At 37.0% G+C, this 27,706-nt stretch overlaps 1 protein-coding gene across 4 annotated transcripts in view; it reads right to left on the minus strand.

The window, feature by feature from the left end:
* The window catches only part of LOC117339993 (Kv channel-interacting protein 4-like), a 420,070-nt gene that overhangs the window by 357,305 nt on the left and 35,059 nt on the right, over window positions 1-27,706 (minus strand). The gene's annotated exons all lie outside the window — the stretch shown is intronic.

Below are 27,706 nucleotides of genomic sequence, written 5' to 3' on the forward strand. Positions count from 1 at the left end.
TTTTCTAGTCATAAACGGCTTCTAAATCGGTAATGTTCAATTTAACATTCATCACATTGCATAATATAATTTAAAGACGTCATGTAGTATACGTTTAAAATCAATAGCGAAGAAGGCGAACCAGTAGATCAGAAAAGCAGATTAGTCGTTACTGCCTACAGTCAACATTGGAAATAATGATTTGTAGGGCAGCATTGGCAATGAACGTAAGAACTTGAAAATATAGGTACTATTCGAGAAAAAGTTCTTATCTTATAGCCCGTGCGAATAGTATACGTTATATTTAATTTATTATTAATTATAATAATTGCTAATTGACATTGGAGAAAATCTTCGTTGTCGAACAGGTAGCCCCGAGCCATTTTTATACGGAAGTGATATCGAACCCCTGTTGTTTTAGGAAAGGCAAAAGCGCTTTCCGCCACACGGCTACTCAATATAGGTCATCTATATCGATTTATCATTACATGTTTTAATTGATTCTCATTCCGAAAATGTTGATATTCCATTTATGAGCGTCTCTGTCTTTCCACATATTACATAGTTACTAACATGATTATATATAGGAGACCGTGGACGTAATTGGAATCCATATAGTGCTGATAAAGTTTATTATATCGTTCAATACATTTATACTGACATGAAATCGATCGTAATAGGATAGCAAAACAAATAAACGTATTATTTAACCTACATTTGCGTAACTGCTATTCTGCTGTCGTATCTGTAACGGTATTGATAAGATGTAACAATGATCCAATATAAATCTCTTGGACAATAACTGCTTGTGCACGACCATGATATTTGGAGTAATGATATCTCCTGTCAGTAATATAATTTTCTATACAATACTGCCAATTATCTAGACTCTATTACTTTCTTCATCTTTTAACGGTATTATAATGTCCTATACCGAAGATATTTCATATTTCTGTTATTATATTTGTACACTGTATACATGTATATGTATATATGGGGCAAAGAAGTAATTCTAACAGTGCGGACATGAAAAATGTCAAGTTGTCGAGGCAATCCGCCCCTTTATCAAGACAAAAAGAAATCAAATATAAACACATGATATATAAACAGTATTAGAAAATATAATAAGATACGGTAAGAGTTTTTTTTTTTTTTTTTTTTGAGGTAGTGGAAATAATAACAACCATGAACCCTTCGGCTTGCGTGGGCCGAAGGCGGTGGCTAGCGTGACATGTACAAAGCCATGTTCTATGATGGAACGCTATGTGACCAACGGCCAAGACATGCCAAAGTGTTAAAATGAAATGAAAGTTTTGTCCCAAAATGATTGTATATGGACACAGCGTATAGGAACAGGTGGCAAAGTTATATAAAAAAAAGTTTTATCAGGACTGTGCAAACCGAAATTTACCATTACCGAAATGTCACTATGGGATACACTACAGACTGTTGGGGACTCGAGAAAAACGTCGACGACGAGAGGCGACTAAATTTGAGTATTGGTGCAGCAGTGTAATGTAAAGATACTGTCGACGACGGGAGACACCCCAAATTGAGTATCGGTGCAGCAGTGTATTGTCGCCAGCGGGAGGCGACCACATTGATTATCGAATAGAAGCAATGCAATGTGGGATATATGAGAAATGCTGTTTGGGATGTCCAAAAAACAATAGCTCAAGAATTAAGAAAATATTTACAAATTGAATTATTAATAAGATGAATTGTCAGATACCAGCATAGGGTCAAGTAGAGAACAAGTATGTATTTATATATATATATATATATACATGTACATATATATATATATATGAATAAATGTTTATTATCAATCAAACAATAATCAATGTATATAGATATATTAATAGTCATATTTAGTATCATGTTACACACAATAATTTGTATAAAGTTGAAATGTTCAGTTTCTGTCGAGAACATTTTTTCATGCAGAGGCAATATACTTAATTATTACAAATTGATTCATCTGAAATATGACAGTATGATACTAATTAATGATTAACTGCATAATCCTCACATATATGGTTGAACGCCTTTGCGTGTGCCATCTAAAGCAATTTTCTCAAAATTACGAAGAACTGCTGACTGACAGCAGGAAATACATATTCCTTGTTATTGACTTGTTAGTGTTTATATAATCTCACGAGATCCTGTGAATGAATCAAGTGTTATGTAAATATTTGTGACAACATTACAATTCTGTTAAGAGTTAGCGATCTGATAAATACGAAGGGTGGCGCAATGCACCAAACAGTACCGCTACCTGACTCTCTATGTTAAGGTTAGGTAAGTACATAATGTATTTCGACAATCGTAACACACCACACAACAGAGACACCGTTGGCCGACATTGAACATCTAAAGCATTCAAATGATTATGACGAAGCGTCTTTCTGATCGTGATTGCCGCTAAACAACATGGCTGCCTAGGCTAAGGTCGGTTAGATTATATATCAAACACATTTCTTCTTTTTTAGTACTTAAATGTAACATATATGATTGTTTTGGACTATTCAGGTAACAACAGAATTGTTAGTTGCCCCATGCCTTTAATATAATCAAAATATTGTCCCTAGGTGTGACACAACAGTTACATGTACTACATGTATGTAATATTGCATGTTCTATTGACATGTAAAGATAAAAAATACAATTCCCCAGCTTTCGGTCTTATTGGTATCTAGATTACGTCATGTAGTAATAACAACGAGAGAATAATCAGACGATAATGATTTAGATGACGCGAGAAGAATTCCAACCCGGCTCTAAATGGTTCTACAGAAGTACTCATCTATAATTGATTAAACTAAGAAATGCTGAATATCGTATGATAATTCCCACTGGCCATCAAGTAATACGCTTCATTGGATCAATGCTGGATATACAATGTAGCTATTTCAACATTTTTGATTTCTTCCCAAACGACGAACTATATAACATGTGATAGTTTTTTAATTCTGAGATGTACATTTACATGACAAAAAATGAAAAACATAACTGAGACATAACAAACTTAGAAATGATATAGAAAAATAAGTGTTTGTTTTAATTAAATGAAAGAAATCGACAAAGTAATTTGAATTGATGTTGTTTTGTATCTTAATTACAATCGTATACAAAGGTTGTGTCAAGAGACTACCGGGCCACTAAAGACCTACTTTCAGACACGGAAGTAATCACAGGATTTCAGTGAAGAGAATCTAAGTGTTGAAAATAAGTACATAAAACACATATTATGACAGTGAGAGCAACTCAATTATTTCGCCACGGGCCCTAACATATCAGAAGAGAAATACAGTACAGTATATTCGTTTTCATGCTACACGCCCATACACCATCTGCTTTTATGTTTTATGAAGGAGGGAGGGGTGAAATCAACAACGAGTTTAAGATACATAAATAAAGTCAATTTAAGGTAACCGAACACGAGCTTGGCAGGTGTAGGAATTTCTGATAAGATGTACATATGTGCTCTTAAAAATCATAAAAAATCATTAAATTTAGTGACAGGCTCCCTGCAATTTGTAGATAACAAATATTGTCTGAAACATTCCTTAAATATTTGTAGCATTCATGGTGTATCATATTTTTGAAAGTTTTTATTTTCAAACTCTTCCTGTGTTGCATAAAACAGCTTACGAAGCTTCCCCACGGATATGCATAAACATCAATACAGCCTGAAATCCTCAAAGGGAAAATTAATCTTATACATTATCACAATTCTGACAAGAACAAGTATAATAACCCTTGTTGTTCCATGTTACTTGTTTTATTTTTTTAATTTATTTATCCTTTTATTTATTTGTTTTATTATTATTATTTTTTTTTTCATTTTTCTCATCATTCACACATTAGTTTTACAATATAAATTCAATAATGATTAGAAAACAAGCTTAAATTAAGCTTAGCATATAAATGGTATTGGCTACACAAATAGTAATATTTGTAACTCTCTGACAAACATGTTGTAGCAGTTATTGTGTTTACACCTAAGAGCAATTTATTCTAAATGTCTAACTCTTAAGAAAAAAATTGTTGTAACACATACATGACGTTTACGTACTAAAATACACCTCACAAATTACCTATTGGAGTTGATGACCCTCCCAACTGACAGTTATATGACATATGTTCATGCTAAGCTGTTCAGACACGTAGTAACACCAATACTAAGAGCCGGGACCGGATTCATCTGCCTTAACATATACAGGATCAATATAGGCTGCCGTGTGGTTAGCGATACCGGGATATACGATTTGACAGAGAATGCTGATCCCACTGCACCGTAATTAGCGTATTTAAAACACGCGTACATAAATATTCAACTCACATATTGACGGATCTGTATAACGTCATCGAGATAATTATTTAAACAAAATGTCTCAAAAGTCGAATATTTCATGAAGATTGGCGATATCATAATATCGACATAGCATGAGACGATCGATTACTTTTTTCTTGAAATGTATTTTGGCAATAACAAGACATTATCAATTGTTTTGGGCATGTATAATTCTGCTTAGATCTACAGAGCTTATGGGGCTATCAAAGACCACTGTGAAGTGCAGTCTCACTGGACTGCCATATCCGCCACCTAATCCGCCTTGGTCTTATCATTGTATTATTGTAAGAACATTTCTTGATGGTGTTTCATTCCAATTTGTTCCGCTTTGATTTTTTTACCTTTGCGTAGAGAATAATAATCGTGTACTTGCATGTATTAACATTTATGTAGATATATTGGAATGGTAATGTCCTAATACACTACCTGGATAGCCTTGTTATCAGTATGTGCATGTAGTGTGGAAATAGCCGTTGTGAAATAGCCGTGGGGAAATAGCCGTGGGAAATGGCCGTGGAAAGGATAACTGACATCTGAAGGGACCGTTAATCAACTTTGACGTAAAACTAGGTATCATTGCAATACAGAGAAGAAGCAGGAACACCCACCTGGCTCTACAGTAATCAACTTACGCCTTATCTGTTTACCATAGCCTTACAATTCGTTAAGTTTGCAATTAATCTCATGCGACCAGTATCAGTTACATCAAATACACATGAAGTAATAATAATTTCAAATATGAGAGCATCATAATCATTAAATACACTTGTTACATTGCAACGTATATCACATTTTAAAATTGTCTTGCATTGTACCTGAATTGCGTGTTGATTGTTCATGCTAGATCAGCGAAGAAAAATAAATGACTCACAATACCACTTGTCTGCCGACAGCAAAAACTGTGACATCATACAACAACAATGGCCACCACGGATGTAACCGGATTTAATACACCTCAGACAAAATATATTCACGCTATTAGTCGCATGTACTTCCTCCAATAATAGTTATGGTATCATGCTTGAAGATAGCCACATGCGTCTGTGTTTATTGTTTGGAGGGAACACAACACTTCACTTGGTGTTGAGAAATCCCTTAAGGGGTTTCATGTCATTTTACTTTAGCGTGATGCTACTGTGTTTTCCGAACGTTTGAAAACCGGCCTAAGGAAGAGGTTTTATGTAGCTTTCTTCTCATCATGTCCTTACAGTCCGTCATCACGTTTATCAAAGTTATGATGCAATCTCGCTCTGTTAGTGACCGTCACTATCTACATAAAAGTTGTGTGTTTTTCCAGGACGGAAAGCGCAACAATTGTACATGAATATGATTATTTATAGATATCAATTATGTGTTATAAATACTTGGATTTTTCCTTATTATCGCATATCATACTTGCTTTATACTTCATAATTTCGTATTATATACATTAAAGGCAAAATGGAACACTCACATACACCCGCACAAAAGCAAAAGTTGAAAATAAGGGAAATCATTGAAATTACTTTAATTTCGTAACAAAAACGATGCATATAAAAGGATTTAATCAATAGTGATTGTTAACAAAATCTATTCAAAGAATAATATCTCGACGTCGGGACACGCTAATGTAATATATTCAATAAATAATCAAGTCCTATCATGTTCTGTAGTAGTGCGAGTACTTAGCCATGAGCACGTTAGCAGGCGAGTTGGATATCAAACAAGAATATGTAACAACTACACGCAGTTTGTACAAGTATCTTATTTGTAGAATGTTAAAATTCATGTTAGTAATAAAACGGTAATAAACCATTACCAAATGGCTTCTAACTTGATACAAATGTATTACCCAACGGTCCCCAGTCTGCATACTGTGCAGCCGGCCACAAACTGGTCCTGACTAAAGATTGAACATCTAATTGATAACACACATCTCGTGGCTTACTTTAGTCGATAACCATTTGATTACAGAAATCAATAGGAATGGCGCGAAACTCTCCAGAAAGATTTAAATATGACATCGGAATAGCAATTCGGAATCTCCTACACGCCAAAATGATGTTTGCATGACTTCAATAACTCTCTTAATACAACAAGGGACAAGGCACGGCAATTGGGTTATCTAGTGCGACGCCCTAGCATGGAACGTGGAACTAATTGAAAGCATCTTCAGAGTAAAAATTTGATTTAGCGGCAGTTAATGCTTTTTGGTATGTGTGTGTGTGTAAAGCTATTACATCAGTTTGACGTCCCTAACTGAGACAATTTAGGACGGTAAATATCATCACACCTTTATTCTGACCCTTGGGGAGTTAGGTCTTTTTAAAAACCTGTTCAGGATTCTGACACAGAAATATCTGATGAATTAGTCTTTGGAAGAACATATTTCGAACATGTTACATGTATAGACTATCACTCGGGTTGATATATCCTTTCCTCTCACCCTGGACAGGGATATCCGCAGTTTTACCGGAGTGAGATTTTCCTTTCTTTCACCCTGGGCATGGATATCCGCAGTTTTACCGGGTGGGATTTTCTTTTCTCTCACCCTGGACAGGGATATCTGCAGTTTTACCAGGGTGAGATTGTCTTATCTCACCTAGGGAAAAGACAAGCTACACGTGCTCTTTGAACGTGCTCTTGTTCTCGATAGGGTGACGTCACTATGACCTGACCCGGAACATTTGAATGCTAAATATCAATATTATTTACAAAAGAAATTAAAATAAGTATCAATTATCAGAGTTAACTGAGTGTTTGGTGTTCTTTTTGACAAGCTAAATCGGAACTATATTTTGTATGAAATCAACATCGTAAGGTGCAAAGCGTCTGCTGCAGCCTTATCACAACAGACATCCGCCTTCCACGTGTTGTTTACATAACGTTTGGATTTGGTCCACATTTCGATTGGAAAACAGGGTAAGAGAAAAAAAATCATACACACCTTTTTGGGATGACATAGGGGGATCTCAACGCTCGGAGAGAGATTGTTAAGTTCCCAAACAATCGGTAAGCCTCGTGTTTGGAAATTTAACAATCTCCCTCCTCGGGTTGAGATCCCCCTATCTCACCCCAAAAGGGGTAAAATATTCTATTATTCTCACATACTTCACAGGGTTATCCGGCGGCTGCTAGGGAAAAGATTAATAGAATCTTTCCCTACCTTGAGGGTGTGGCAGAGAAATCTCTGAGATTTCTTTGTTACACCCTCAAGGTAGGGAATGATTATATTTCTCCCACCTCTTTTCTTTATGTGTTTTCCCATCGGCGATCTCCGTCTGTTTGTAAACAAGTACACATGCATGTCAAAAAAACCGCGGGAAATATGCACACATTTCCATTCATCCATTTCACGCGGGGTGACGTCACTCACTCATTACTGTCCGACTCGGAGTAAATCACATGAGGTCGCTTTGAAATCGACTTTGGGTTGTCATTATGGCTGTGGAAATATATGTTAAATGTTCCCCCACTGATTGTGGATCCATAAAACACCGATCTTGTGACATCGGACGGAGTTGGGCACAAGGAAATGCTGTTGTGCGATCTTTTTACTTGTGACAGTTGAACAATTTTGTCGCGATCGGTGCAGGTAGGTGCACTTGTGCTCTCAGTTTCAGTTGTAGGCCTACAGTTGGGGGATTCATTTGTATTTGAAAGAATGGCAGGCATTTTTTGTTTTTGGAAACTGTTCAGTTGTCTGTAGTTGTTTAGAGACTGGGAATTTTTGTATTATTGTGTACACAATTTGTTTGTTGACGTAGCAGACGACGTAATGTAAACAAAAAAAGTAGTTCCGGTAGTACTTCCGGTGAAGAAAGTGAGCGCGTGCAATCTGTCACACCCAAGGGTATGACAGATTGCACGCGCTAAAAAAGACAGAGAAATCTTGTACACTCAAAACGGGAGACAAATCAGTGAAAGGTGGGAGAAAACTCGATCTCACACAGGGGTAAAGACAACCGGCACGTGCTATATGACGCTGCGCACAATAAGCCAGCGTCATCATTTTACGTTGAGTAATCATGTCGTAAATGATGACGTCATCAACTTTGACGCACAATCCAAGAAACATTGAAGATGGCGCTATGAAAAACTTTCATAAAATCTTGGACAGGGACAGGGATATCAGCAGTTTTACCGAGGAGATTTTCTTATCTCAGCCTATGGAAAAGACAAGCTACACGTGCTCTTTGAACGTGCTCAACAATGGTTCTTCGTCACGTCAACAGTACAATGACGTCGTGTCGACAATTCAATCACGCCACATCAACATTTCTTTGCATTGATATAACGTCAATATCAGATAAATAAGAGGGTGAATAGGGTAAGAGAAAAGTAATCATTCACCCCCATGGAAGTGAGACAGGGGAATCTCAACCCTCGGGGTAAGCCTTGTGTTTGGCAACTTAAGAATCTTCCCCTCGGGTTGAGGTTCCCCTGTCTCATCCACCAAGAAAGGGGTGGTTAGACACAGATTATATTCATCCTTTTATTCTTAGCCGGTGTCACAATTCACAATAAATTAAATGGGGCATACATAGATACAGCAAAAATCGGCTTATTTTAACCAGCAAGCTCGAAAGAATGTCCAAAAGACAGAAAAGCAAAGTTTGACAGCGCCTCAGCTATCTATGCCTTCTAGATAATGATATGTTTGACTGTATATACAGTTTATCTCCTGGGAAGAATCAATGAGATTTATACGTGTAACATAGACAGTCGGGCAATCCCGGAACATGCCTGTCAACATACGACAATACTGTGTTTCACCAGACAGCGGTTTACAGACATCCCCTTATATGTGAATGCAATCTTTGTTCGTTTTTGGATAAACGCATCAATCGAATTAAAATCGAACAAAGATCTAAATGCGTTATATATTAACGGAACGAGGTTTATTTATTCTAGGAATGTAACTTGTACATGCCAATGAAAGAATGGCTTATACTCAGTATATATGAACTATATCAATCGAAAATATTTGTGTTATATAGAGGTTTTCAAACGATTGGAGATTGTTTATCATTTTTATCCAACTCGAGTTAGTTAATTTTCTAATTTTGAAAAGACACGAGCTTTAGCGAGAGTTCGATAAAAATGATAAACAATCGTCACGAGTAGGGGAACTTGTTTTTCCCATAACTTCTTTTCTTACAAATGTAAGCTTGTCAAATTCAAATTATTCAAACGTGGAAACTAAAATCCGTGAACCAAATCACTACGCGACAAAATATAGGTCGTTATGAACGAAAGCTTATCATCCTATTTAAGATGCACGACTCATATCTCCGGTACTTTATTTGTAAATGATATACTTTTACAGAACGAGATATTAGTTTGGCAATCCTTGTGTCTGTGTGATTTATTGATAGGTAACTTGTTTAAATGACTCCGCTCAAATAAATATCGACACAGCTGAATATTACGCTAATCATTGTCAGATTCAATTATCGGTCCTTTCCTGGAATTTCGTGGGTATGCTATCTATTACTAGTTTTTGTGATGTTAAAAGTTCATTCTGGAAACCAGAACTTTTATCATCGGTACAGATACAGAAACAGAACCCTTGTCGTCGGTACAGATACAGAAACAGAACCCTTGTCGTCGGTACAAACACAAAAACAGAACCCTTGTCATCGGTACAAATACAAAAACAGAACCCTTGTCGTCGGTACAAATACAAAAACAGAACCCTTGTCGTCGGTACAGATACAGAAACAGAACCCTTGTCGCCGGTACAGATACAAAAACAGAACCCTTGTCGTCGGTACAGATACAGAAACGGAACCCTTGTCGTCGGTACAGATACAGAAACGGAACCCTTGTCGTCGGTACAAATACAGAAACAGAACCCTTGTCGTCGGTACAAATACAAAAACAGAACCCTTGTCGTCGGTACAGATACAGAAACAGAACCCTTGTCGTCGGTACAGATACAGAAACAGAACCCTTGTCGTCGGTACAGATACAGAAACGGAAACCTTGTCGTCGGTACAGATACAAAACCAGAACCCTTGTCGTCGGTACAGATACAAAAACAGAACCCTTGTCATCGGTACAAATACAAAAACGGAACCCTTGTCGTCGGTACAGATACAGAAACAGAACCCTTGTCGTCGGTACAGATACAAAAACAGAAACCTTGTCGTCGGTACAGATACAAAACCAGAACCCTTGTCGTCGGTACAGATACAAAAACAGAACCCTTGTCGTCGGTACAGATACAGAAACGGAACACTTGTCGTCGGTACAGATACAGAAACGGAACCCTTGTCGTCGGTACAGATACAGAAACAGAACTCTTGTCGTCGGTACAGATACAGAAACAGAACCCTTGTCGTCGGTACAGATACAAAAACAGAACCCTTGTCGTCGGTACAAATACAAAACATAACCCTTGTCGTCGGTACAAATACAGAAACAGAACCCCTGTCGTCGGTACAAATACAAAAACAGAACCCTTGTCGTTGGTACAGATACAGAAACAGAAACCTTGTCGTCGGTACAGATACAGAAACAGAACCCTTGTCGTCGGTACAAATACAGAAACAGAACCCTTGTCGTCGGTACAGATACAGAAACAGAACCCTTGTCGTCGGTACAGATACAGAAACGGAACCCTTGTCGTCGGTACAGATACAGAAACGGAACCCTTGTCGTCGGTACAGATACAGAAACAGAACTCTTGTCGTCGGTACAGATACAGAAACAGAACCCTTGTCGTCGGTAAAGGTACAGAAAGAGAAGTCACAACGTCAGCACAAGTTGAGTTGATTAAGAGGCGGGAGGTGAGATAAAAAAAAAAGAGGTCTAAATAAAAAGTCTACACCAGGTGTTCTCAAAAGATCCTTCCTGAATCATGAGATATACATATAATCACATTGAAAAAATTGATAATTATATCTAATTCATATATTAAGCGTTATCATTTAAAATATATATCTGTAGAATCCAGCGTAAAGTTATTTGTTCATCTATTGCCATTTTTTACTTTCCCCCTCCAGAGAAAACGGACGATATCTCTTATCAAATATATGCCATAACAATAGAATAATTGAATACATTCCATCCAATTTATATTTCGGCATTTCATTGGTAATGTTTTACAAGGAGATTTAACATTTTATGAATACAAGCGACACGTGTATACATCAAAGGTTTTTTGTGTATTGATTTCCATTAAGGTCTCCAATACAGGTTTATTCGGAAGAACACGCTCCTAGGGGTTGTTACTCAGATCGATAAGGTGATCCTGATGTCTGTGAGACCTAGCACGAGACATTGTTGTAGTGTTAACGTTACTCAAGGGAGTCGAGGACAGTTAGGTAATCCTCGCTGTTCTAACTTCTGTACAAGCCAGTTACCCACAAAAACATTTGACGTCAGAAACACTGTATTATGCAACATCCTCTATGACGTCAAAATCCAGACTGAACATCAATAATGCACCAAGAGTTTACGATTTTTCGGAGTTCGTAGTCCTCTGTGACATCCTAGTCCTTATCAGGTAGTTACTTTGCGCAGTATGTTAATGGTCTAATAAAGTATGACGTCATAACCCGCGAATTTCCGTCAGAATATTACACAGTGGCTCTATACACGGTATTCAAAGCCAACAAATGTATCAGGGTACATTATACACAACCTGCCGTGATATTAATCTCCGTATCGTGGTAAATTATACACGACTGGTCGTGATATTAAAGACCGTACCAGGGTACATTATACACGACCTGCCGTGATATTAATCTCCGTATTAGGGTACATTATACACGACCTGTCATGATACAATGTATTAATCTCTGTATCAGGGTACATTATACACAACCTGTCGTGATATTAATGTTTGTATCATGGTACATTATACACGACCTGTCGTGATATTAATCTTTGTATCATGGTACATTATACACGACCTGTCTTGATATTAATCTCTGTATCAGGGTACATTATACACGACCTGTCATGGTATTAATATCCGTATCAGGGTACATTGTACACGACCTGTAGTGATATTAATCTCCGTATCAGGGTACATTGTACACGACTTGTAGTGATATTAATCTCCGCATCAGGGTACATTGTACACGACCTGTCTTGATATTAATCTCCGTATCAGGGTACATTGTACACGACCTGTAGTGATATTAATCTCCGCATCAGGGTACATTGTACACGACCTGTCTTGATATTAATCTCCGTATCAGGGTACATTATACATGACCTGTAGTGATTTTAATCTCCGTATTAGGGTACATTGTACACGACCTGTATAGTGATATTAATCTCCGTATCAGGGTACATTATACACAACCTGTCGTGATAAATAATCTCCGTATCTGGGAACATTATACACGACCTGTCGTGATATTAATCTCTGTATCAGGGTACATTATACACGACCTGCCGTGATATTAATCTCCGTATCAGGGTACATTATACACGACCTGTAGTGATATTAATCTCCGTATCAGGGTACATTATACACGACCTGTCGTGATATTAATCTCCGTATCAGGGTACATTATACACGACCTGTCGTGATATTAATCTCCGTATCAGGGTACATTATACACGACCAGTCGTGATATTAATCTCCGTATCAGGGTACATTGTACACGACCTGTAGTGATATTAATCTCCGTATCAGGGTACATTGTACACGACCTGTAGTGATATTAATCTCCGTATCAGGGTACATTATACACGACCTGTAGTGATATTAATCTCCGTATCAGGGTACATTGTACACGACCTGTAGTGATATTAATCTCCGTATCAGGGTACATTGTACACGACCTGTAGTGATATTAATCTCCGTATCAGGGTACATTATACACGACCTGTCGTGATATTAATCTCTGTATCAGGGTACATTATACACGACCTGTCGTGATATTAATCTCCGTTTCAGGGTACATTATACACGACCAGTCGTGATATTAATCTCCGTATCAGGGTACATTATACACGACCTGTAGTGATATTAATCTCCGTATCAGGGTACATTATACACGACCTGTACTGATATTAATCTCCGTATCAGGATACATTATACACGACCTGTCGTGATATGAATCTCTGTATCGGGGTACATTATACACAACCTGTCGTGATAAATAATCTCCGTATCAGGGTACATTATACACGACCTGTCGTGATATGAATCTCTGTATCGGGGTACATTATACACGTCATGTAGTGATATTAATCTCCGTATCAGGGTACATTATACACGACCTGTCGTGATATTAATATCTGTATCAGGGTACATTATACACGACTTGTCATGATATTAATCTCCGTATCGTGGTACATTATTGACGACAATTGCGAAACAAGTTATATCAGTTTATCTCAATCACGCTTGCTAGCCCGAATAGAAGCGCGCGAAAGGTCTTTCTGTGGGAGGGAACGAGAGTACCTAGGAAAAACCCGCATAGTCGGGCAGGTTACCCCATACCTTCCACGTCCAATCAGGGAATCGAGCCCACTTCGCCTAAGTCAAAGGCCAGTGTATTTCCATTGTGACATCCGACCACACCCAAAATTGATATGCATTCACATAGACGATGGAATAAATAAAAGAGCTGTTCCGTGTTAAGTCAATTACCTTACTGGTAATATAAATATTGCAATAATTTGCTGCTTTCTCGCACCTTCATTGTGTTTCTTATATTTCCGCATACCACACTGTACAGTGATCTATCTTGACAATACTTGGGTACTTCAAGTCAAGATCTGTTTATGATTCATTCGAGTGTTAAATATATGTTTTGAAAAAAAAACTTTAAAAAAAACCCAACTTACTACTTGACTAATTGAGAGTTGAAAACGGAAACATACAATTATTTTGTTTGGTCTGCAGAACAACTTCCGAAGAAAAACTTGAGCGTGTGATGTTATGTTATGCATGTTGAATCTAATGGAATAGTGCCAGGTTTAGAATGCAAGAGGCATTTGTTGTAGCATAATATTAAATGCAATGTGATACACATCTAACAGAGCCTCCGTAATCCGGTCTACTTCACATTCAGCAATGGTGTCTTAAGACAACTGGGCTACATGTAGCTTATATTATACGGTAGAAGTTTAATCACTTCACAAATAAGCTAACTAGGATAAACATGGATGGTAGCTAACCAGGGTTTGGCTATGAACCAGATGCTAAAATAAGTTTACAGCAAATGTATAACACTTTTGATATTGTGTCCCATTCGTCTATTGTTTTGGATATTTTTTTGCAAGTTTACAAAACTGCACATCAAACAATGTTTGAAGGTTTTAATAGCTCACGGAATTAAATACCGGGAACATACCAAATTTCACACACAAATGCATTTTGCCTCGAGTTGTCCATTCCTTTCTATCATTTACTTTATTGGACAGTCTGGTGTCTAGCTTGACCAGGAAAATATTTTCCTACAAATAGTCTCGTCTAAGGCTTTATTTGAGCGAGTGACGCGATTATATGGAAAGCGAGGAACTATGTAACATTGGATTGGATGAAAACTGCACGGTGGTCCAGGGAAAGAACTTTGTTTTCATTTCAACAGAAGCTTCATTAATGATCGAATGTTTAAGTTATCTTTGATGGAAGGTTTGATTCCTTGCAAAAAGCCCTCACCGTGTTACAGATGTAAGAAAAAAACCCCATTTGGTTCATATTGCAGGAATAACGAAGTGAAACGGTGAAACGTAGACTTTCACCAACCTGTAAGTACGTGCGTTATCAAGTAGGATGCAGTCCTCTCCATATCTTGTTTGATGACATCCCCACAATCTATCCCCCCTATTGATAGGTCTGAGATTTGCATCTTTATTTGCAAGGACGATTTTGATAGGTCAGGGATTTACATCAATATTCATTTCATGTTTTTCAGAACCCGACGTTACGTGACATTTTATTAAGGGTATGGGCAACCTTAGATTATTATTTTTTCCCATTTGATCAGAAGATTGTAATTCGCTTTGCGGCACTACCTTTGCTGAGGTGAATTCACTACGTGGTATACATTTTAATATTTGTTATGTTTGACCTTGAAGCTGTCCTCTCCGCTGGATTTCACAACTTTTGCAACCCACATGCTCCTATAATTTTCCCCGAGCTATCACATTATCATATGCCTTTGACTGAGTTATTTCATGCTCAAACATTTGTATATCATTGTCCGAACTAGCACAGGATCATATGCAACTGCCCAAATAACTAAATGCTCTATTATGCACGAGTTACCATATGTTCATATGTCTCTGCCCGAATTACCGTATGCTCACATACCTCTGCTGAAGCCACCTCTTGCTCATATGCCTCTGCCCAAGTTAAATTTAGACATTTTTCGTCAGCAATGCAGACCTTAAATAACAAACTGATGCTGCATTTTCGTCTTCACTCAATAAGAGGTGTGTATGATCTCGTAATTAAGTTTAATGGCATGGTACACGAACTACGTTGAGAATAACATGTCATTAAGCATAATGTGTGTAGCCTTGGAAGTTTTGAGAGAAGAAATTGGCATGTATTCACACCGCATTTACTATTCTGAAGCGTCCTCCGAATGAAGTCGTCTGAATCAAGTCAGGTTTTGTTTCATGTTGCTTGTTTCATTAGCTCGGTAGAAGAGACCTACATTGTAACTATAACTGCTGTATGTTTGTAGTTTAAAGCACAATATGCTACTTATCCGGCCAGGTCGTATTATTCCACATTGAATGAGATGTGCATAAATATTGCTTTACTTCATATTTGTGCAACTTCCTGTCATCGTTCTAATTAGAATTGTAATTTTATTTCATATATCTATGTATATTTACGTAACGCATGTTTAAGATATATCATGTTCGTGTCCATGGCTTTATCCGCTGATATCATACCACTATGGAAAGTGTGTGTAAATCTGACAGACGACCTGATTTTAGGAAATGTTCCTTATCGAAAGTTTGTTCAAAACCATTTATTGTCATTTTGATCACAATTTTAACTAGACTTAATCATCACAAACTCTTATTTGCGATTATTTATTTACTGATAATCTACTTTCACGAATATGTGTCATCCTAAATAATGCCTACACGTGTATTAACATACATTGTAGATAAATACTTATTCGCAATGTTACTTCAAACGCCCTATTAGTAATTGATTCTTCGAAAAAACGACAAAACATATCAATACATTATCCTTATAAGCATTCAAGCTGTTCTTGAATATTCGCTTAGCTCTCCTTCATTGACAACGTTACGCGAACGAAGTCTACACTTATAATAATACCATGTGATGCTATTGGAGATCACCAAGTTGGTCTGTTCATACACGTTTCATCTGTGTGTGTGATCAGTATATTAATGATAAAGTAGTGGCATTGTTTACACTATTAAACGTGTTGTCTACGTTAGGTATGGCACCATCTTGTACTCCTCTTGTCGTATAGCCTTAACAACTAAAGTCTATATGGTTTGTCGGAATAAAGCTGATTTCATACTGGTGAAGAGACACCCTTAAGTGTATATAATTAAGAAAACTCCGCTTGACACGATCGATGTCTAAAAGACCTTATAACAATAGAATACAGTCTAGCCTCATTTATAAAGAAACACTCAGAAAAATTCCAAGCAAGTGGGTACGTTTATGCACGATATTTATTTTGCTTTCTATGGAGTGATGTTGTATTAGTTTAAAAAGCACCCAAACCGTATACATATAATCAATATCTTTGTGCATGGTCTAGGGGAAATATTCGTCTCATAGATAAGCTGTACACAAACAGAACGTCAGACGCACCGCGACGAAGATAAATGTACACCTATTCTTCGATATGAAACCTTTTAAAATATATCTTCCTGTGTAGAGTCAGAGAATAAGTAACATTTCACAGAGATCAATCAGAGCGAACATTATAGATCGTTAAGGAAGTATACAGAAGGCACCTAACCAGCATGTCTGACCATATCTATCGTGGTAGGTCTGTAACCATTATGATATCGAACGTGGCACTCAGTCTAAAACCTATACTTATAGTCTATAACCCAGAACAGACGTGTTATGGTTTTGATATAATTCAAATATACACAGTATATGTTCACATGTTCAGCAGGATGTCAGTATTTCATTGTTAGGAAACGAAATTATAAAACGTATTTCTACTAAATACTTGAAATATCAGGGAATGACTTTGTCTGCAAAATTAAATGCATATGAATACAATGAAGATACTTATTTCCTTTGTCTGAAAACCGCATATGCATATCGATTGATTCAATGAGCATTAATTTAAAATATAGTAATCAATACCATTGCCTCTTACAAGTATATATAGCATTGTTACTGGGATATCTATAAAAAAAATCTATAAGAAAATATTAAATATATTGAGACTTGTACAAGTATGTATACTGTAGCGAACAATGAATGTGGCAAACATTCGTCATTTAAATGATATTTTTTGTAAACAAGGGTATTTAATTCTTCAAATCTTCATAACCAAAACGAACGTTAACTTTTTATGAACAACATACAGTAACTGTCACCGGTGTAGATATGGGCAGGGATAAAAACATTATCGAGTTTTAAAAAATTGCATTGACTTTCTACAAGGAAAGTATCAATTCATCAGCATTGTCAACATACTTAGGTATGTAGGGTACGACTAGCGAATGCGAGGATGTTTAACGATTATGGTATATCCATGCCCTTGCCCCTATCGCGAAGCCTCATCATCACCACAAATTCTACATATAGACTGTTTTTCTCCAAAAGTAAATGCGAGTAATATAGCTACATTTTAAGCGGAGGTTATTGTGGATAAATTGGATTAAGAAGTCACTCACGATTGGTAATAATACTTTTAACCTTGAGATAACACGTTATTTTTGTTTTCCAGCAACGTTTAACTTCTTTTCCTACAGTTTTTGCCTTTTAACGAGAATGTCGCATGTTGCTAAGTGAAATAAATCCACGATCTGCTAGTTACATTCTAACACAATGCCAGATTATAGACAAATTCTGTGATGAGCCAATCAGTCAGCTTTACTGATATATCATACTAAAGATGATAATTCCAGGATGGCTACAAGAATGAAATAAGTCGAAAACATATAGCAAAACGAACTAAGATCGAAGTAATTAAACTAAACAGAATCAACGATAAAAAACAAACAAACAGGATAATGGCTCAAAACGTGTCAAGGACCAACACACCTGATGGGGTCCATAGTATGGCAGTCCTCTGGTAAAATAGAATATAGGCAGGTGTAAAGATGTAACGCTAGCTTGTTTCTGATTTAATTTTCTGATTTCATTTTATAAATCAGCACATTGGGACACACCTAGTAACTGAAAAATAATGAGAGATCCATGGACTTTAACAGGCAACTGAGTTTGAAATATGTCTGCTAATTTGACCTTTCTGGTCTCAGCAATCATCCCCTGAGAGTCAGTAAGGCAGTCATTTGCGTACCATCAAACTGTCTTCAAAAACTGCAAATTTTAACAATGACAAAAAAAATCCAACAATTGATATGACAAAAGAAATCCAACAATTGATATGACAAAAGAAATCCAACAACTGATAGTCAAAGTGTGATTTCATTTACTGAACTATATTTAAGTTAACCTCTTCCCAAGGGGCAAACATGAGACTCAAGGGTCATGACATTCACAATTTCGATAAATCACATGGAGACCCTTCCTACTATAGGGAGTATTTGATTCTACCTTATTTGGGTCTTGCAAAGATGTTTTTTGAAATTTCAGTTGATGAAACCCGTTTTGGATCCGCCAATTAGCTCCTGGGGTCTTTCAGGGCCAACATTTGCATACCATCACATTGTAATCCCATACCTATAATGTTAACCAAGTCAGAAAGAATTCCAATAGAATCAAACAAATGATGGTCAAAAATTTGATTTCCTTATATAAACTATAATATTTACATTTGTCTGGCATTGTCACTATATAGTCTGTTTGAGAGCTCTGGCATTGGTGTACGTTTAAATGCCATCCATCAAGCGCTACATTTATCAACGTATCAATACAACACAAACCGGAACTACAATATCCAAGATAAACAAATTTAACGACTAATTATTTGGTTTAGATTATTTTTTATAAAAAATATGCCATTTACGCATTACATATGTACGTTGATAATAAAATGATTAACAAAATTGAGTTGTTGTTTTTTTAATTTTCCATGTACTATTTTGTTTGCCAAAAAGCACGCGACCATCTTCCGACTGTTCCAACAACTGACAAAACATCCGCTGACTTTCGGTAAGGCGGGAATTTTAAATATGAATTATAGCATTTAAAAATTAAAAGTAATATAAATATAAGCGTTGAACTGTTGAAGTAATGCACATTATGTTGTTTGCTTGCAAAGCTCTGGCATTCAAATCATAAATACCATACAAAACATTTCAATGCTTAAGTAAAGTTTACCCCCTCTCAAGGGGCAAACGTGAGACCCTTGGGTCATGAAATTCACAAACTTGGTAAATCACCTGAAGACCCTTCCCTCTATAGGGAGTATTTTATTCTACCTTTTTTTGGGTATTGAGGTCTTTTTTTAAAAGTTGAGTTAATTCGACAGTCTTTGGCCCCGCCCCTCAGTCCTCCGGGGATGAGGGACCATATCATTCACCATTTTGGTTGCCTTGGGGAATGGAAGATTTCTCCTAATGAGAAGAAGTCGAAAATAATATGGACGCACGACAACGGACAAATTGTGATCAGAATGGGTCACATGAGCTTTGTCTCAGGTGACCTAATAAAAAAATCTAAAAGCAAACAAACTAAAGTCCTCATTTTAACACAGACGGAATTAGTGAAAAATAAAAAGTGTGAATTGACATTTCAAGGAGACCTGTTGTTATAAGGAAAATAATACCATGTGAATGGTAAGGTTCGCTTACTTGTTTGAATAAGAGTTTAAAAGAGTTATGTCTGAGATAGCAATCCAGTTATAGTTATCGGTGATGCGAACTCAGAAAAGGACACGGGGGAAATATCCTCATCCGCAGACACGAGGGAAATATCCTCGTCAGCAGAGGCCTCTAGAGAAATATCTTCGTCAACAGAGGCCTCGAGGGAAATATCTTCGTCAACAGAGGCCACGAGGGAAATACCCCTGCCAACAGAGGCCACGAGCAAAATCTTATCATCAACAGAGATTACCAGCGAAATTCCATTGTCAACAGAGCCCCTATATTAGCGCATGCTACGAAAGTAGGTGCATTGAGATGAAACAGAAGTATATGCATGTACCCTAGATACTTAGGAAGAAAAATCGAGACACAAACACAATATGAATGCAAAAGAAGCGCCAAAACAAATACTCAAGATATGCATGCACGCTGCCAATCAGTCGAAGGTGAAACGTCAAGTACGACATTGGAACAAAGGATGAAAGGAATATGATGACGATATGAAATAATGCACTTGGGACAGCAGATCAGTTTGAGTCACCTAACCAATAAACACATCCAATGTGTCGTGTTGCTACTGCAATACTCTGGATATCGGAGTCCCACAGAGCTTCTAATTTCAGCACACAAGCCTGCCAAATCATGAATGAAACACTGTATACACAATTACTACTACCGTTCAGCGAAACGTTTGTGATCGATGAATATATCACTCCGGTAAACAAAGCATTCCCACGTGATTAACGACGGCATTATTCTTTAAACTAACACCAGAGCTCGAGTTCACAATCAATTACGGAGTAATAAATCTAGAAAACTGTACACAAGGTCAATGTAGCAAATTGTATCCTTGGAAGTTCCTGCAATTGAATGATTTGTTTTGCCAAATATATACATCTTTATACGTTGGTTCATTATGCCATACACAAGGCGGAATTGATACGTTTTTATAAGGGTTTAAAGTCCCGACAACAACCAGGGTTGTATGAAGGCGGATATCTTGACATGTACTAACAAAAGCTAGAAAGACAGAGGGAAGTTTTTAAAAAAAATCTAATACTGCAAAAAAGATGATAGAGGGGTCGGGGGTGTAGGAAATATTTTAAAGGCACCTTCCCTCATACAAACACTAGTAAATGTCTGTCCTGTATGGGGACCACATTAGCATTACGATCGCATGCAGTGAATCTGCGCGAGTGTTTTTTGTTTTTATGTTTTTGTTTTGGTAAAAAAAAAACGCCGGCCTGTAGCCACAGCAATGATGTTAAAGGTCATTACAATTCCTCATGCAGCCCGTATATATATCGCGTACATTCATTACCCACATTGACTGACAGACATGCGCACTAATATATTTTATTGCCTTGCTTTTGTATTTTTGCACCATTTTGTATGAAATAATGGGCTTGATGGATACAGAAGATGCTGAGGTGAATTTTGCCGTATATCATTTTGTTAGGGTCTATTTGGGGAGTAGACGCCACGCAGACACGAATGGTTAGCCACACATTACCAGCTAATCACTGCCTTCCATTGTGATACATTGCCAAGTTCTCCAATATGATATATGACCTTAGATCACTCCTACATATAAATTCTGTCCACAATAATCCTAGGCATCAATGTTTTATCGATAAGGAGATATTCCTTATAGATGTGATAATTGTTAACCCCAACACATACTGCTGTTCCTTAAATCTATATCCCTAAGGACGATTATATTAAACAATACACCATGTAGTCTTATATACGTTTATATTAAACAATACACTATGCATTCTTATATGAATATATTAAACAAAACACAATGTAATCTTGTAGATGTTTATATTAAACAATACACCATGTATTCCTGTAGATGTTTATATTAAACAAACACAATGTAATCTTGTAGATGTTTATATTAAACAATACACCATGTATTCCTGTAGATGTTTATATTAAACAAACACTATGTATTCTTGTTGATGTTTATATTATACAATACACAATGTATTCCTGTAGATGTTTATATTATACAATACACAATGTATCCTTGTATATGTTTATATCATACAATACACTATGTATTCCTGTAGATGTTTATATTATACAATACACAATGTATCCTTGTATATGTTTATATTATACAATACACAATGAATTCTTGTAGATGTTTATATCATACAATACACTATGCAATATTGTAAATGCTGCTGTAAATAATAGACAAACTGTCCTTGTGATGAGTTTATTATAAATACGAGTACGTATTCAAAAGAACGGTTTTCTTTTTTATCATATATCAACATCAATTTGTGAAGAACTTTGTTGTTGAAGATTAATTATGGGATATCAGTGACACAATACTGCAATGTATTTGTATTCATTCATTATGTCCCAAATTATTTTGGCATTTTCTTCTTATGATGCTGTGATATGAAGTAAGCCATCACGTGTCGGATGATATCTTGTAATATTTAATGATTGTTGCGATGGGAATGAAGAAGCATTACTTGGTTTGGTTTGTTTGTTTTGTTTAATGTCCTATTAACAGCCAGGGCCATTTAAAGGACGTGCCAGGTTTTGGAGGTGGTTTTGGAGTACCCGGAGAAAAACCATCGGCCTACGGTCAGTACCTGGCAACTGCCCCACGTAGGTTTCGAACTCGAAACCCAGAGGTAGAGGGATAGTGATAAAGTGTCCAGCATTCCAGACTTCTGTTACTTCATAATATAGACGATTTCATTGTGGAGACAGTGAGACAAAAATGCCCAGTACATGTATGACATTCAGAAAGGAATTGATTTAAAAAAAAAGATAAAACAAGTGTTTGTATTCCTTAATGAAATATCCAGGTCAGGTGCTTGATATGTTCAGATTCCTTCCATGACACTCTCTCTTACCTGGTTCCAGGAACAATATAATATATATTAACTTTGAGGATCCCCGTCACCAACATTTTGCATTATACATGGAATGATATTCATTTACTTTTATTGTATAAATAAATGTTCACAATCAATGTATACATAAACACAACCATAGTCCCGTCAAACGTTATGTCTTATAGTGGGGAATTATCATAGCACGAAACAAAAGAATTAAAACAACGAAAGCCGCGAACACGTCAGAATAATAGAAGTACTATAATACAAGAGGAAAGGACCCAAACAATGGACCGTTAGTAATACAGATTCCAGAATAGTAAATATTCCCTGTACCATGTGTAACACCAAGCCCGCTAATCCATCGCTAAAGCAAGACACATTAAATGATAACAATGAATAATGTGTTTTAAAGAACAGTCGAAGAGAGTTAATTCAGAACTGAACCGTTTTCTGAATTTGATATTCTTATATGATTTATACATTTAAACGACGAGTAACGTTTATTTTACGAGACAAGTCTGTTCTGTTCTAAATTGTACAGTATTTTCAATCGCACACGTCACGACATGTATTTCTATAGATAACGGGTTGGATGTCAATTTTAAAGACTGATTCCCTCGAAGCAATAAAATCCCAATGGTATTGACTAACCGAACATTGATAGTAATATAATACATGGGTTAGTTTTAATCGATGTTCCCCGACATACCAGATAGTCTTACACTGTGCACCAGCTGTGCACTATCTGTTGCGATAAATAAAAAGTAATAAGAAATGAATGCCAATATTTATAGGAAAATGTCAATTGATGTTATTTCATCTACTACGTGTACGGCGGATGAATATTTAAGAGATAACATGACGGAGCAATTTTGATTTAAATATAAATTATACTTAGATCAATTTGGCATATACATACAAACATACCATCAATAATTTTAGGATTGTGAACGGTGCGTGATCCAAAGCATAAACTGATGAAAATTAGCCAGGTAAGCTAAGCAATCAATTTATTAATTGGTTTTATATGGTTAACCTTGTTTAACGTCATATTAACAGCTAAGGTCATTTAAGGATGGTCTCCCGTGCGTGCGACATGCATGCGTGTGGCGAGTGCGTACGTGTGTTTTGGGAGGCTGCGGTATGTTCGTGTAATGTCTCCTTGTGATAGGCCGCAACTTTTGCCGATTTATAGTGCTACCTCACTGAAGCATACTGCCGAAGACACCCAGCAGCACACCCCACCCGGTCACATTATACTGACAGCGGGCGAACCAATTTATTAAAAGGCCAAATAAACAGCTTGTACGACCTAAAATGCTTCATATTGAGCAATCCATGTATGAATTATCTCATAATAAAACTATGTTAATGAGGTAGCTATTAAACGTATCAGGAATGTAACCATGGTATATAATTGTATAAATTGTTATTGTCTGTTTCAAGTGAATGCGTTGTAACGAATCGTTTTAAGCGATTCGTTTACAGTTCAATTTCAGAATTTCAATCCGTTCCCTAACCGCCGTCTATTTGAAGTAACCGCTGCCCTATTCGTTGAACTGCAGTTAGTTCCGTTAATAAAACAATGGTTCATAAAATTATATTGTATTTATATTGAATAGTTCAGACTGAAATATCATTCATAACAAATTGTTGATATAATTACTGTTAACACGTAATTCTGACCTTTGAGCCATTCAAGGACTCACAAGGGGCTGAGATAACTCAGTCGGTTAGAGCGTTGGCTTTCATACACACACACACATGTATATGTATAAGTAACCTCATGTGAAGATCCGAGGTAGTTGGCTCAACGCCCCTTATGTACCCACGGCGGTCGGTATTTCTCGGGTAGTTGACCAATGGACCGGTCTGGGCTGGGCAAGACACTCAATTATTGCTCCGGACGCGATGGGTATCAAATGTGTCGTTCAGTGAGGTTGTCACTATCTACTACAAGGATACATGTTTTAAAATTGACCTGGCTGTTCATGGGCGGTAAACCTAACCAAAACAAGAATAGAGCGATACACAATCCAAGGCCTTCACAAGCATGTTAGACATGTGTAACGTTTTGTTTCGACACTAAGAGATACTAAGTGATAACTAGCATGTTTATACATCTCTCGCTATATAAATTATTTGTATATCATTAATACTATTTAGTCGCATGTCCGATGTTTTATACCATATCTCCTGAATAGCAAAATTACAGTAGTTACCATGGTAACGACTTCATGTTAACCGTCTAACGCCCACATACAAGATACTTTTCTAAGTGCCAGCAGGTCGACATAGTTTCGGGTTTTGTGTACTGCATCGCTTGGAACAGAAAATCTTCCCTACTGGACCACCTTTTTTACCCTATATAATTTTGTGGGAGTCGGGTTTTTTCCTTGAAATTTCCCTCAATACATCTTTTGTGATAACAGTATGTATAAACAACTAATCATTGACATCCGGTTTAATTCAATTTCTTCAGGTTTGGAAATATATGCCTAAATAGAATTCAAGCTTTGGAACTATGTGATATTTTGAATGTCTGTTTGATATCTAACAAAATTAATATTTTATAATTTATTTGGCGCATTTTGCATCTTGCACCTTTCACATATCTTTAGATACACCGTGTCTGCAGCGAGCACGTGATTTGAACAGACGCAGCTAAATACATATTTCACCTACTGAGCTCTACTATATATATACATGTCGCCAAAGATCATAACTCTGCCTGTCGGCGACTAAAGTATAAGGTGCCGTTGATTTTGTACATTGCATTGCCGACTTGTGACAGGCCTACCGAAAAAGAATAGGGCCTATGGAACAAATCAATAAAGAGACTCATAAATTCTGCTCAACCCCCTCTTACAGTAACGCCGCACATACTACACAGCTTTCTATATACCGCGCCAACTCATTGAGAAGTTAAAGCACCGAGCGAGATGTATCGTTCTTGGTGTGTAACGAATCTAGCATAACAAGGTAGCAACGACCACATATTTAATTATGTAATTTAGAAAGCATTCAAAATGTGTTCCCGTTTTAAAACGAGATAGATAATAGTAGCTTCATATTAGTCAGGTTTGCCGTGAAAAGGTGTTACACCTACAAGGTAATTTATCATCAAATTGATAAGAACAGAAGATTATGTTGACTTCTTCAAATGAAAGAGAACATTTTATATGATGCATGTGTCACTTTAAATTTTTAATATAAGCATTGGTAGTAGACTTGACCTCTGCATTGGTAGTAGACTTGACCTCTGCAATAGTCTGCCCTGCAGGTAGGGCGTAAGAATTGTACCTGCTGTCCCCATTGCATGATCGTAAGAGGCGACTTAATTTGGGATCTTATATTTTCTCCTCTTTCTTGACATTTCTTCTTCTTAATGTCCCCCTTGACAATGCCTCACATTTGGCCTTTAGTTGAGCGTTCGCCGCTGTGAGGAAGGCTTTTGGTTCTCTTCCCTAGCCGAGACATACCAGAGTCTTTAAAAATGGTAGTTGCTGCTCCTGCTTAGCGCTCAGCATATTAGAAGTGGGACGACTGGTTCGCCCGTTGTCAGTATAATGTGACCGGGTGGGGTGTGCTGCTAGGTGTCTCCGGCAGTATGCTTCAGCGAGGTAGCACTATAAATTGGCAAAAGTTCCGGCATCTCACAAGGAGACTTAACAAGAACATACCGCAGCCTCCCAAAACACACATACGCACTCGCCACACGCATGCATGTCGCACGCACGGGAGGCCGTCCTTAAATGACCTTAGCTGTAAATAGGACGTTAAACAAAATAAACCAAACTCTGCAATAGTGCTTCAAGTATTAATAGTAGACTCGACCTCTCCAAGGATGTTTGAATTATTGATAGTATTCTGGATCTCTGAGATGGTGTTAAAGTATTGATAGTGGTCTGGATCTCTGACAGGGTGTTTAAAGTATTGATAGTATTCTGGATCTCTGAGATGGTGTTTAAATTATTGATAGTAGTCTGGACCTCTGACATGGTGTTTCAAGAACTCTCGTAGGTTGTTTAAAGTATTGATAGTAGTGTGGATGTCTGACATGGTGTTTAAAGTATTGATAGTAGTCCGGATCTCTGGGATCGTGTTTAAAGTATTGATAGTAGTCTGGATCTCTGACATGGTGTTTAGAGTATTGATAGTAGTGTGGATGTCTGACATGGTGTTTAAAGTATTGATAGTAGTCCGGATCTCTGGGATCGTGTTTAAAGTATTGATAGTAGTCTGGATCTCTGACATGGTGTTTAGAGTATTGATAGTATTCTGGATCTCTGAGATGGTGTTTATAGTATTGATAGTAGTCTGGACCTCTGGGATGGTGCTTCAATTATTGATAGTATTCTGGATCTCTGCAATGGTGTTTAAAACATTGATAGTAGTCTGGATCTCTGAGATAGTGTTTAAAGTATTGATGGTAGTCTGGATGTCTGATATGGTGTTTAAAGTATTGATAGTGGTCTGGATCTCTGATATGGTGTTTAAAGTATTGATAGTAGTCTTGATCTCTGAGATGGTGTTTAAGGTATTGATAGTGGTCTGGATCTCTCACATGGTGTTTAAAGTATTGATAGTG

Source organism: Pecten maximus, chromosome 12 (assembly GCF_902652985.1).
Source record: "Pecten maximus chromosome 12, xPecMax1.1, whole genome shotgun sequence".
NCBI classification, from domain to species: domain Eukaryota; kingdom Metazoa; phylum Mollusca; class Bivalvia; order Pectinida; family Pectinidae; genus Pecten; species Pecten maximus.